At 46.5% G+C, this 12,071-nt stretch overlaps 1 long non-coding RNA gene across 1 annotated transcript; it reads right to left on the bottom strand.

Annotated features, from left to right (window-relative positions):
* Nucleotides 1-1,580: 1,580 nt before the first annotated feature.
* Nucleotides 1,581-11,057, bottom strand: LOC141409136 (uncharacterized). Its single transcript, XR_012427941.1, has 2 exons — nt 2,834-11,057; nt 1,581-2,358 (listed from the first exon to the last, which is right to left on the bottom strand). It is a non-coding gene; the product is annotated as an uncharacterized lncRNA (long non-coding RNA).
* Between the last annotated feature and the right edge of the window lie 1,014 nt (nt 11,058-12,071).

Raw genomic sequence — 12,071 nt, 5'->3', positions numbered from 1 at the left:
AGATGGCTTCAATAAAAAGAAAAACAGCTATGCCTGGGGCAGAGCTGGCGTGGAAATAAGATGGCGGACATTGGACATCATTGAAGGCCTGGTGATGTGGTTTTAGTCCATGTGCCAAGAGCAAAAAGTTATTTAAAATACATTAGTTAGGGCTGGGTGTGGTGGCTTACACCTGTAATCCCAGTACTTTGGGAGGCCAAGGCGGGTAGATCACCTGAGGTCAGGAGTTCAAGACCAGCCTGACCGATATGGTGAAACCCCATCTCTACAAAAATACAAAAAAATTTGCCGGGTGTGGTAGTGTGTTTCTGTAATCCTAGCAACTCGGGAGGCTGACGCAGCAGAATCCCTTGAACCTGGGAGGCAGAGGTTGTAGTGAGCTGAGATCACACCACTGCACTGCAGCCTGGGACAACAGAGCAGGACTCCCGTTCTCAAAAAAAAAAAAAAAAAAAAAAAAAAGAGAAAAAATATATTAGTTATTGGAGAATATCAGCATATATAAATGTGTTTTCAGGCAAAAATCACAATAACCTGGATACAGACACATGGAAATATGTTAGGAAGTTTTTTTTTTTTTTGAGACGGAGTCTCACTCTGTCGCCCGGGCTGGAGTGCGGTGGCGCAATCTCCACTCACTGCAAGCTCCGCCTCCCGGGTTCACGCCATTCTCCTGCCTCAACCTCCCGTGTGGCTGGGACTACAGGCGCCCGCCACCGCACCCGGCTAATTTTTGTATTTTTAGTAGAGACGGGGTTTCACCGTGTTAGTCAGGATGGTCTCGATCTCCTGACCTCGTGATCCGCCCATCTCGGCCTCCCAAAGTGCTGGGATTACAGGCGTGAGCCACCACGCCCAGCCAGGAAGTTTTTTAAGGTGTTCAGGAGGGAGCTGTGAAATATAACTTAGTGATATTGGGGCATGATAATGGGAGAAAATATGTTAAACCATGTATACCCTACCTGTGATTAGGAGTTTATATCCAAAATATATAAGGAACACCCACAACTCAAAAGCAAATATGGTCATAGTAGTAACCCTATTAAAAATGAGCAAAGGGGCTGGGCCTGGTGGCTCACGCCTGTAATCCCAGCACTTTGGGAGGCCGAGCAAAGTGGATCACCTGAGGTCGGGAGTTTGAGACCAGCCTGGCCAACATGGTGAAACCTCATCTCTACTGAAATACAAAAATTAGCTGGGTGTGGTGGCTAATCACATCTCCCTGGGAGGTGGAGGTTGCACTGAGCCGAGATCGTGCCATTGCACTCCAGCCTGGGCAACAGAGTGAGAGAGTGAGAGTACATCTCAAAAAAAAAAAAAAAAAAAAAGAGGTGGGGGGGGCGCCTGAATAGACTAATCATCAGGAAATGCGAATGAAAATCGCAGTGAGGTATCACTTCCCATGTCTGAGGATTGCTGGTATTAAAAAGACAAAAGAAATGAGGATGTGGAGGAAAAAAAAAAATACCCCTGTACACTGTTGTTGGGACAGTCAGTTGGCAGAGCAATTATTTCTTAAACAATTATAAAAAGCATCGAGTTGCCTCACAAGTTATAATCTAACTTTACTCAAAACAATATGAGAATTAAAATTCTTTTTAATTTAAAAAATCAAAATGGCCATACAATCCAGCAATCCCACCTCTGAGTGTGTATCTGAAGGAAATGAGTGTTTCCAAGAGATATCTGCACCCCCACGCTTGCTGCAGTGTTACTCACATGAGCCAAGGCACGTCACCATGTGAGTGTCCTTCATGATGCACGGATGAAGACGCTGTGAGACAGACAGACAGATTTCTCAGCGGCTGAGAGGGTTTTAGAGCTCCTGACACCCAGAGAGGAATTGGGGACCGAAGAGGATGCAGCTTTTCATTACCAAAGCTGAGGAGGTCCGGAGGGAAAAGGAGAGGTCAGTGGGGCTCACCTCCAGGCGCCTGCTGAGACTCCAGAGCAGGGTCCATGGGAACGAGTCTGATGTTTCTCAACCACGTGCTTCCTTAGCAGAGAACTGTCTAGATCAGCGGTTCCCAGCGTTTTTGGCACCAGGGACTGGTTTCGTGGAGGGCAGTTTTTTCACAGACAGGGGAATGGTTTCAGGATTAACCTGTTCCGCCTGAGATCATCGATTCTCATAAAGAGGATGCCACGCAGATGCCTCGCATGCGCCGTGCACAGTAGGGTTCCCACTCCTCTGGGATGCAGTGGCGCTGCTGATCTCACAGGAGGCGAGCTCAGGTGGTCAGGCGCTCTCACCCACTGCTCACCTCTGGCTGTGCGGTCCAGTTCCCAACAGGCCACCCACAGGGACCGGTCCGCAGCCCAGGGGTGGGATCCCTGGTCTGGATTAGTGCAGCTTGACTTCGGAAAAGAAAGAAAAACCCTCTGATGTGGGCACAGCAGTCACATCAGGCAGACCCATGATTCCCGCCTTAAGAGCTCCCCGCGGGCCCTCACTGGGTGAGGGCAGTAAGCAGCCCAGGTCCTGCTCCCCAGGGGACCACCGGCCACCACTTCAGAAAAGCCAGGGGATCTCCCTGCACTCTAGGTCTGAGGCCATTTGTGAAGACGTAGCTGAGGTGCAGATTCAGCAGGCACAGTCCCCGCGGACCCCAGGGCAGCTTTCTGGGCTCACCCAGCTCCGGGGCCTCCGTGCACCATGGTGCAGACCTTCTAGGCCTCGGCCACCCAGGCACCTGTGTCTTCTCTGCTGAGAGGGGCTCCTCCCAGCCCCACTGGCTGGTCCCTGGGGCATATCTCTGGATGAAGGAGAAGCCCAGAGCTCCTCCCAGGACGGAGACAGGCCCGCCTCTTCCCCGGACAGGAGATAACGGACCTTGTCGGTGGATGAGATTGGGCTTGAGATGAGGTGTCCCGCCCTGTCCAGCAGTAGGTGCTGCTCTGAGAGTCACAACAAAGACCTGCCCCTTCTCAGATTCCTCCAGATGCCCAGCAGGGACGACTTTAGACACACGGTGTTAATATATGTTAGATCCTGGGGAAAGAAAATAGGAAAATAACTTGAACGATATACTCAGAATGGTGAACTCTGTGTTTCATTGAGGATGAACGTTACTATTCAGTTTCATGTGAGATATTTGCTGTCTTTTGGATGTCTCCTGAGAGTCACGCATTTCTGTAGAATCACAACAAATATTACGGTGTAATCATCCATATGTGTTTGTATATTATAAAGTACAGCAAAAATTAATATCTATATTTGTATACTTCTACTTTAATTCAGAAAGGACTCTGTGTCTTCAGTCTTTCACCTGCAGGTCATGCAGGACTCACACCCACAAACCTGAAATGCATCTTTATTGAGAAAAGTTGATCTTTTTACACTTGATGATATCATGGCAAAACCATCTCATTGTTTGATTTTTATTTGTTTTATATATAAACTGAGTCAAGATGTATTAAATGCTTATTGATTATATTTATTTAGTTTTTGGTTGACTCATATTATTTGCTTGGATTTAAACTTTCTTCTATTTTATAGTTTTAATTTAGCCTGTTTTACTATAGGGTGTTAAATCGAACATCCGTATTGTCACTTGCTTTACATATTGTTATGTTTTATGTATTTTCCTATTTTCATTTTACACGGTGATCATGCAATCTTTTACCACATAAATGTATATATTTTGATGTAGGGAATATAAAAGTAATTGGGTATTGTTTTGTCTTTTCCTTATAATTTCCATATTGTATAGTATGAGATAAATGTTAATATTTTCTAAGTATTTTATACTTTAGATAATTACCTATTGATCCATAGGGAGGTCGTTTTGCCGCAAGTGTGGGTTACATAATGTTTTCTCTTCACTTTTGCTTCATCTCCACCCTGATTTCCCTCAACCCAACAGCGCTTGTTGTGGATATGGAATAGTAGTCATTCCAGTGAATGGGGAAAATTGAGGGGTTTATGTTACAAATCGGTTTGAACCCATGACATGGCCTTAAATTACACACAGCAGGTACTTACATATATATGAAATAATAATTTGCAAGTTAGATTTGGGGTGGGGAATGAAATTACAAAATGATAATAAAATAAAATATACTTTGGAATAATTTTAACAAATATGTGAAATGTATATAAGAAATAAGTAGAAAATTTCTGAAATACATGAACATACACATAAGAAGTTACAGCATGGACTTGGGTTAAAAAAATCAATATTATAAAAATCATTTGTTCATAAACTCATTTATAAATTTAATTTGATCCAAATATAGATACATTCAGTTAGGAATTATAGATGTTATTGCAAGAATCTCATAGATGAAAACACAAATGAGAATAACCAAGAAAACTCTGGAAAAGAACAAAATGAGGGTAGCTACCCCTGCAAGACATGTTGGTTGATGGCCAGACTGATAGATGGGTGGAGCTCAAAACTCAGAAATAGACTGTAGTGCATAAGACACATTAACAAATAGATTCTTTACAAAATATAGCACAGTAAAACTCTGATTAAAAATAAAGCTATATGGCAAAAAAAAAAAAAAAAAAAAAGTACAAGTTTTGATCAGGTTAATTCTGGCAGGTTGTGCTGGGCCTTCTGAGATTTCTGTGGATGGACAGCTCCCACTCCCGCCCCGAGTTCCCTAATCTGTCCTTTTTGCTGAAGTCACTCCCCACTATCACTCGAATTGGAAGTAACATGTTTCCTCTGAATCCTTTTTCAAGAAACTCAGAATAAAGAAAGCCTATCTATACATGCTCCTCAAATGATTATTGTCAGCGCTTCTCTGGCAAGAAAGAGCCCAGACTGTCATGCCCACAGAAGCAGGATGTGCCATCACATAGGATACTTCTCCATGAGCTCTAACATGGTTTGCTCTGTGTCCCCACCCAAATCTCATGTCTAATTGTAATCCCCACGTATCAGGGGAGGGTCCCGGTGGCAGGTGACTGTATCATGGGGGCGGATTTCCCCCTTGCTGTTCTGCTGATAGTGAGTGCGTTCTCACGAGATCTGATTGTTTAAAAGCATGTGCTTTTCTTCACTCTCTCTGTCTCTGCTTTTCACAATGGGAAGACATACATTGCTTCCCCTTCTGCCATGATCGTAAGTTTCCTGAGGCCTCCCCATCTATGTGGAACTGTGAGTCACTTAAGTCTCTTTTCTGTACAAATTGCCCACTGAGATAGTTCTTTGTAGCAGTGGGAAAATGGACCAATAGAAGCCCAGAGTTTCATCTTCCACGTGTGATCAGAGCTTTCCCAGGCTCTGCATTGCTCTGCAGATCAGCCCTACCACAGAGGCTTAGCTGTGAGCATCTGACTTCCAAAGTGGCTGCTGAACCTGTGTCCTGCTATCTGCTCTCCTGCAGGGATCCTGCCCGCTCTAAATAGTCTCTTCCAGGGCTCTAGGATCTTTCCTGGATCCATCTACCTGCTGTAGATACACCTGTAATACATCAGGCACAAGTTTTGATTCTCGCTAGGACTCCTGCCGTCTCCAACCACCTTCTCAAGATGTATGGTGTTGCCATCTGTTCTGAGAGACCCCATCTCAGGGAATCTCTCTGCACCGACATAATGAAATTAGTTCACTGGGAAAAGGAACAGAAAAGAATCAGGCTATGCTGGGGGCTGGGTCTACAGTTCCTTTACTTGATTTGTTTCTCTGATTTATCCAAATAGGAATAAACGTACATTCGTCTCTATGTGGGACAAAAACAGGAGGAAACGCAGCTCACAGAGCAAGGAGGACAGGTGGGCACCGAAAGAGCACACTCCTCACTGTGTGAATCCCACGTCTACATCCCAGAAGGAGGGAACAGTCCCAAAGGACTCTTCTGGGTGACGTGGAGACCAAACGCACAGGAACCCCCAGTACCTGCCCTGCCATCTGGCTTAACTGTAACTAACACAGTCCTGGTGCAACATGATTTCCAGCGAGACTCTTTCCGGGACTCATGGAGGTGATTACGGGAGACAAAAGGCAATGAATGTCCCTCCATTCTTCAGAGCTCGTAGGACCTAAGTTGATTGCTCTCCAGGTTTCAGGTTGTCACTCTCCCTCTCCCTCCACAGAGTCAGTCAGTCCCATTCCGGTACCTAGAATTTCACTTTTATTCTCATCATCCCCTACTGTCTCCAAGACACTTGTCCCTAAGAGCAAGGTGAAACGGGGATAAAGATTTTTGTATAAACCTTAACTGTAACTGACTTCGAGTCCCATAAACTCGCTTTTAGCTGGGCTGCCACTCATCGTGGGCAAAGTAGACTGGCCTGGGGCTGCTGTTCAGAGAAAGAATGACATATTGTGCCCACAATGATCAGAGGGAGAAATCTCACACTTTGGAAATAGATTCATAGCCCCCAGTGATTTCATGTGATCCTGGAGGCTGTCAAGAAGAGATCGTTTCTTTTGGAGACAGCCACATTCAGTCAACAAATTACCTAAACAACATTGATGGATTAAGAGGGGAAACAAGGAAGTAAAATCAGACAGTTGGCCCATTTTCAGTAGATTTGGTGATTAAAGTCTCAGTATGTCAGAGTGAAAATGGTCCCAAAAGTCTAAAAGCTGGCAAGAATGAGTTTCAAGGGACAGGTGGTGTGGCTGGAGTCAGCTGGCGTGACGCTGACGGTGGCGACAGTGGTGAGACATGATTGAAACCTCCAGAAGTGGGTCAGAAGTCCAATGCACTCGTTCTGCCGGGAATGGTCAGGGGCGTCCCCAACCGCGAGGTAAACAGATCGACTTTCCCCAAGAACCACAAGCCTGGCCTGCAGCGACAAGCTCTGCACGAGACACAGTCAGGCTCCGTCCAGAGCTTGATTATGGGCAGGTGCCGCAGAACACAGTCCATTCCCATGGACTCCTAAATGACGCATGCGACTGTCAGATCAGCAGCTGAGACTGTTTCCAGTTTGCACCCTCAAAGAGGGTGTGCTTCATCAGACAGTCTCTGGTTTGAACGGGGATGAATGAATGGGTAGAATGTGGGCAGTGGCCAAAACCCTGAGTTTTGACGATTTTTTTTTTTTGTAACCTCCATGTTCAAGCAATTCTCCCATCTCAGGCTCCGAAGTAGCTGGGATCACAGGTGCCTGCCACCACGTCCAGCTAATTTTTTGTATTTTTGGTATAGATGGCATTTCGCTATGTTGGCCAGGCTGGTCTCAAACTCCTGGCCTGAAGAGATCCACCCACCTCAACCTCCCAAACGACTGGAATTACAGGCTGGAGCCCCCACGCCCGGCCCTGAGTCTGACCATTGAGTGGAGAGGCCGCCCCTGCTTCAGGTTCCACGTGGCTGGTACTGAGCCTGAACAGTCTCTGTTGTGGACACCATGAGGAATCTACTTCTCTGACCCACCAGTGAATGTGGACCAGACATTTAGGGGATACATGCTAAATTTGGGACCCCATAATGCCACAGCTTTGCTTCCGACAGTGGAGAAGGACATAACATTTTCACCGACAATAGATCTTGATTTTTCCTTTAGCGCTCAGATGTTCCTGGACTGGTCCATTTTCCTTCCAGAATATACCATGTCTGTATAATAAGCAAGGCTTTCGGGGGTTTTTGTAGAGTTCCGTTTCAAAATTGGAATATCAAGTTGGGGAGCCTCAAGCTGTCTGTGGGTCAGGATTTGGTGAGGACAAGAGCTCACTAGCAAGCTGACAGATAATTATCAAAATCAGTGTGACTATTATTGTGTCAGGGTAACTAGGACCCCACGGGCACCTCTAGGTGGAGGCTATCTCCCTTTTCCAGAGGCTGCAGATGACAAAATCATCAGCTACAACTGTTGTCCACCACTGGAATCACTGAGCAATGTAAGTCAGCTCACATAATTTCAATAAACCTTCCCCGGAAAACAGAAGGTTGCATTTCTTTGGGTTCTGTCAGTTACCTCTGCTGGCAGAGCGGGGATCACACCCCACACAGGAAGACTGAGAGCAACTCCTCTCACCTGCTGAGACACAGAACATAATCTGCATAGTGAGGATTTGGGACAACAGAGGCTAGAGGCACTCATAGGAATCCTAATGACTTGCCCCCAACTAGTGGCAAATGGCAGGAGAGTTAGTCTCACACGTCCCTGCCTGCACCCCACCCAGATTAATAATTTCCTCTGGTACATAGGGACAGGAAGCCCAAAAACACGCAACCCATCAATTCCTGCTGTTGATTCTGATGCAGAAACAGAACAGGACATTGAATTAGCACAAACCCTCTCTGTTGAGTTTGGTTCTTGTTTTTGTGTTTTGTATTTTTCTCTATGGAAACACAGACTAATAAGTATACGCTATACAATGGCATGGGTAAGGGACTGCGAGGGTTCAGTAGACCAGAGGAAGCTAGGATAGGAGTGTGTGAGAGTGTCTGTGTGTGTGTGTGTGTGTGTGTGTGTGTGTGTGGCAGGGGCCAGGACAATGGGGAGGTGTGATTCTTTTTTAGCTTTTCAGAGCATGGTCGTGTGGCATTTCTTTTCTTTCTTTCTTTCTTTTTTTTTGAGATGGAGTCTTGATCTGTCATCAGGCTGGAGTGCAGTGGCACCATCTTGGCTCACTGCAACCTCCACCTCCCAGGTTTAAGTGATTCTCCTGCCTCCACCTCCTGAGTAGCTGGGACTACGGGCGCCTGCCACCACACCCAGCTAATTTTTGTATTTTTAGTAGCAATGGGGTTTCACCATGTTGGCCAAGATGGTCTCAATCTCTTGACCTCATGACCCGCCCACCTTAGCCTCCCAAAGTGCTGGGATTACAGGCGTGAGCCACCGCACCCGGCCTGTGCTGCATTCTTAGCATTGCACCATCCAGCATTTGGTGACTATTCAGGGTCAGAAGCTTGTCTCTTTCCGCCGGTTTGCAGCCACACTTCACCCCACCATCCCTAGCACCTTTTCCGACTCCTGCACCTACTGACTCTTCTTCCTGGAATCCACTTAGGTTGGTGACTTAAATCCTTGCATGCAACAGGACTAAAAGTTTCAGGCCAGGTACGGTGGCTCACGTCTGTAATCCCAGCATTTTGGGAGGCCCAAGCGGACAGATCACTTAAGTCCAGGAGTTCGAGATCAGCCTGGGAAACATGGCACGAGGCTGAGACGGGAGGATTGCTGGAGCCCGGGTCAGGAAGGTTGCAATGGGCCAAGATGGCACCATTGCACTCCAACCTGGGCGACAGAGTGAGATTCCATCTAAAAACAAAAACGAAAACAAAACAAAACGAAAAAACGGAGTTTCAGTGTCTTCCTCCCAAAAACCTCTAAGCGGATTCCACTTTATCCACAGAGCTGCTGCAGTGCGGTGTGGGTGGAGGGAGGGATCGGGGGTACAGAAGGAAACAGTGACCCCTGCTGGCAAGCGCAGCACTAACAGGCCTCGTTTCATTAGAGTTGACCACAGCCTGTTGACCGCTGTCAGCTCAACCCCATGAACTCAGCGTCAGCTTCGGGGACTCCTTGTCCTTTCCTCCTCCTGCCAGGAGGAGAATGAGCCACAGATAAATCACATTCGGACAGCTAATTTCAATCCTCCCCCTCACACAACAGCCCCATTTAAGGGTTAGAGAGTGGAGGAATCTTACTCTCATTTCACTCCAGTTTGGGTGAGAGAATTTGCTGCTTGTTCCAGAGAGCCGTTTTCTGTCTCTTAACCACGCCGGTGAAGAATCTTTCTTTTTTTTTTTTTTTTTTTTTGAGACGGAGTCTCGCTCTGTCGCCCAGGCTGGAGTGCAGTGGCGCGATCTCGGCTCACTGCAAGCTCCGCCTCCCGGGTTCACGCCATTCTCCTGCCTCAGCCTCCCGAGTAGCTGGGACTACAGGCGCCCACAACCGCGCCCAGCTAATTTTTTGTATTTTTAGTAGAGACGGGGTTTCACCGTGGTCTCGATCTCCTGACCTTGTGATCCGCCCGCCTCGGCCTCCCAAAGTGCTGGGATTACAGGCGTGAGCCACCGCGCCCGGCCGAATCTTTCTACCTTCCTCTTACACAAAGTCATACCTGTCTCAGCATCACCAGAACTATCAGAAATTGCAAAAGGTTTTATATTTTAACCTTACTTGCAAGTCAACAAGTAAGATTGTCAGTTTATGGATGTTGGCTGAGGGCATGTGATTTCTGGATATGAGAAAATATGTGTTTTATTATTCATCAAGAAAATGGCAGCAAGAACTTCGCATCTGCACACATTTCCCCGTCTACTCCAAGGGACACAGGGATGAGGCATGTGTGCTTGTACACTGTTACTTTCTTATAACGTTTACGTTTCAGTGTCTTCCTCCCAAAAACCTCTAAGCTGATCCCACTTTTTCCACAGAGCTGCTCCAGTGTGGTGTGGGTGGAGGGAGGGATCAGGAGGTACAGAAGGAAACAGTGACCCCTGCTGGCCAGCACAGCACTAACAAGCCTCATTTCACAACCCTGTTTATGGGTCTATAGAGATCAACGAAGAAACATAAACATTGTACAAACATGTACAATTCACATGTTTCTGATAAGATCAGGGGGTTTCGTGGTGCTCAGCCAAGCAGAGCAAAGCTTGGATACACCGGAGTCTCCACTGATGAGAATAAAGGGGCTGACATCTGGGAAACTTGCATTGATCATTGCAGAGATGTTCACCACCAACTGACTGGGATTATTCAAAAGACCCAAACAAACTTGAAAGGTGAAGAGAGAGTGTAAAAGGACACAAAAGTGCTCACCAGGAGGATGGTTTTGGTAGCTCTGGACTCAGGGGAGGATGTGGGGGACCCACTGCTTGTGCCTGTGCAGGATGCAAACGAGGGAGCTGCTGCCCCAGAGCACGAGCCCCAGACAGATCACATCAGGGAAGGACAGCAGTGCCGCGTGCAGCGACTCTCTGGTGTCCTCGTGATGAGCAGCAGAACAGTATCCCAGACCTTTGGACTTTGTGGTATTTTTGCTACGCCACTTGCCAGTCACGTGCATGAGAACAATGCTATTCACCAGCATGTGGGGAGCCAGCTGAGGAATACACAGGAGACAGCGTGCTTGGGGGCTTTCCCTTTAAACTTTGCCCACCTGAGCTCCCGGGGCTGATGGTGATGGCCTGGAAGACACTCAGGAGGCAGGTGCTGCCAATGGACACTCCCCTGCCCACTCTGTGGACATAAAAAAGAAATTTACATCCAGAATAATTCAGGAAATGTCTAAACCCAAAAGCTGCCATTGTCTGTGGCATCCCTCTAGGGAGGAGGAATAAGGTGTTGGCTACAATTAGGTGTTTAGTAATCAAATCTGTGGACCTTAACCTGCACCCATTGATAAAGAACAGATAATGGTAAATAAGAAATTCCCCAGGATTCTAAGTGTAGTCTGCGGTAAGAACATCATTCCCATTGCCCCATCCCAGCAGCCGTTCTGTCAGTTCCCACAGGCTGCTACTCACCTTCAGAGACACAGGATCCTGCAGGGAACGTGATGCATGAGCGACATTTAAAAGGCAGCTGGTACTTGGTGGGGGCTGAGATGGGAGGATCCCTTGAACCCAGAAGGTTGAGGCTGCAGTAAGCCAAGATCACACCACTGCCCACCAGCCTGGGTGACAAAGTGAGACCCTGTCCTAAAATAAATAAGTAAATAAATAAATAAATAATAAAGTCAGCTGAAATGCAATAGAAATACTTCATAAAGTTCCTTTCTATTATGAAGAGTCTGCCATCTTTGGATGTGTCCCATTTTAAGTGTATTTGCAATGAATTGCTCTTTGCTTTGAAGAACAGACGTGTATTCACCTCCATAGTCTTCATAATCTATGAACCAGGCACCACCATTATAAAGACCAAGAGGACTCAAGCACAGAGAGATGACATGATTTGTGTAAATTGACACCGTGTTTGGGGTGGAATGGGGACTGATCTTGTCTGGGCTGATTTCAGAGTGCATTAACCACCATGCTGTACTGTCAAAGCCAGTTAGCGGAGTTCTTCCAATAACGAACATACATATTTAATTTCTATTTAATACCTTGTCTGTATAGTTTACGCAGGTGACATTTAATTTTATAATTTTGGTTTTGACCAGTTTCCATTGATGTGTACAATATTACCCCACAGACTGATAGCAATTATG

The sequence above is a fragment of the Macaca fascicularis genome, chromosome 19 (assembly GCF_037993035.2).
Source record: "Macaca fascicularis isolate 582-1 chromosome 19, T2T-MFA8v1.1".
Lineage (NCBI taxonomy): Eukaryota > Metazoa > Chordata > Mammalia > Primates > Cercopithecidae > Macaca > Macaca fascicularis.
This window is presented reverse-complemented; position numbering and strand designations above follow the sequence as displayed.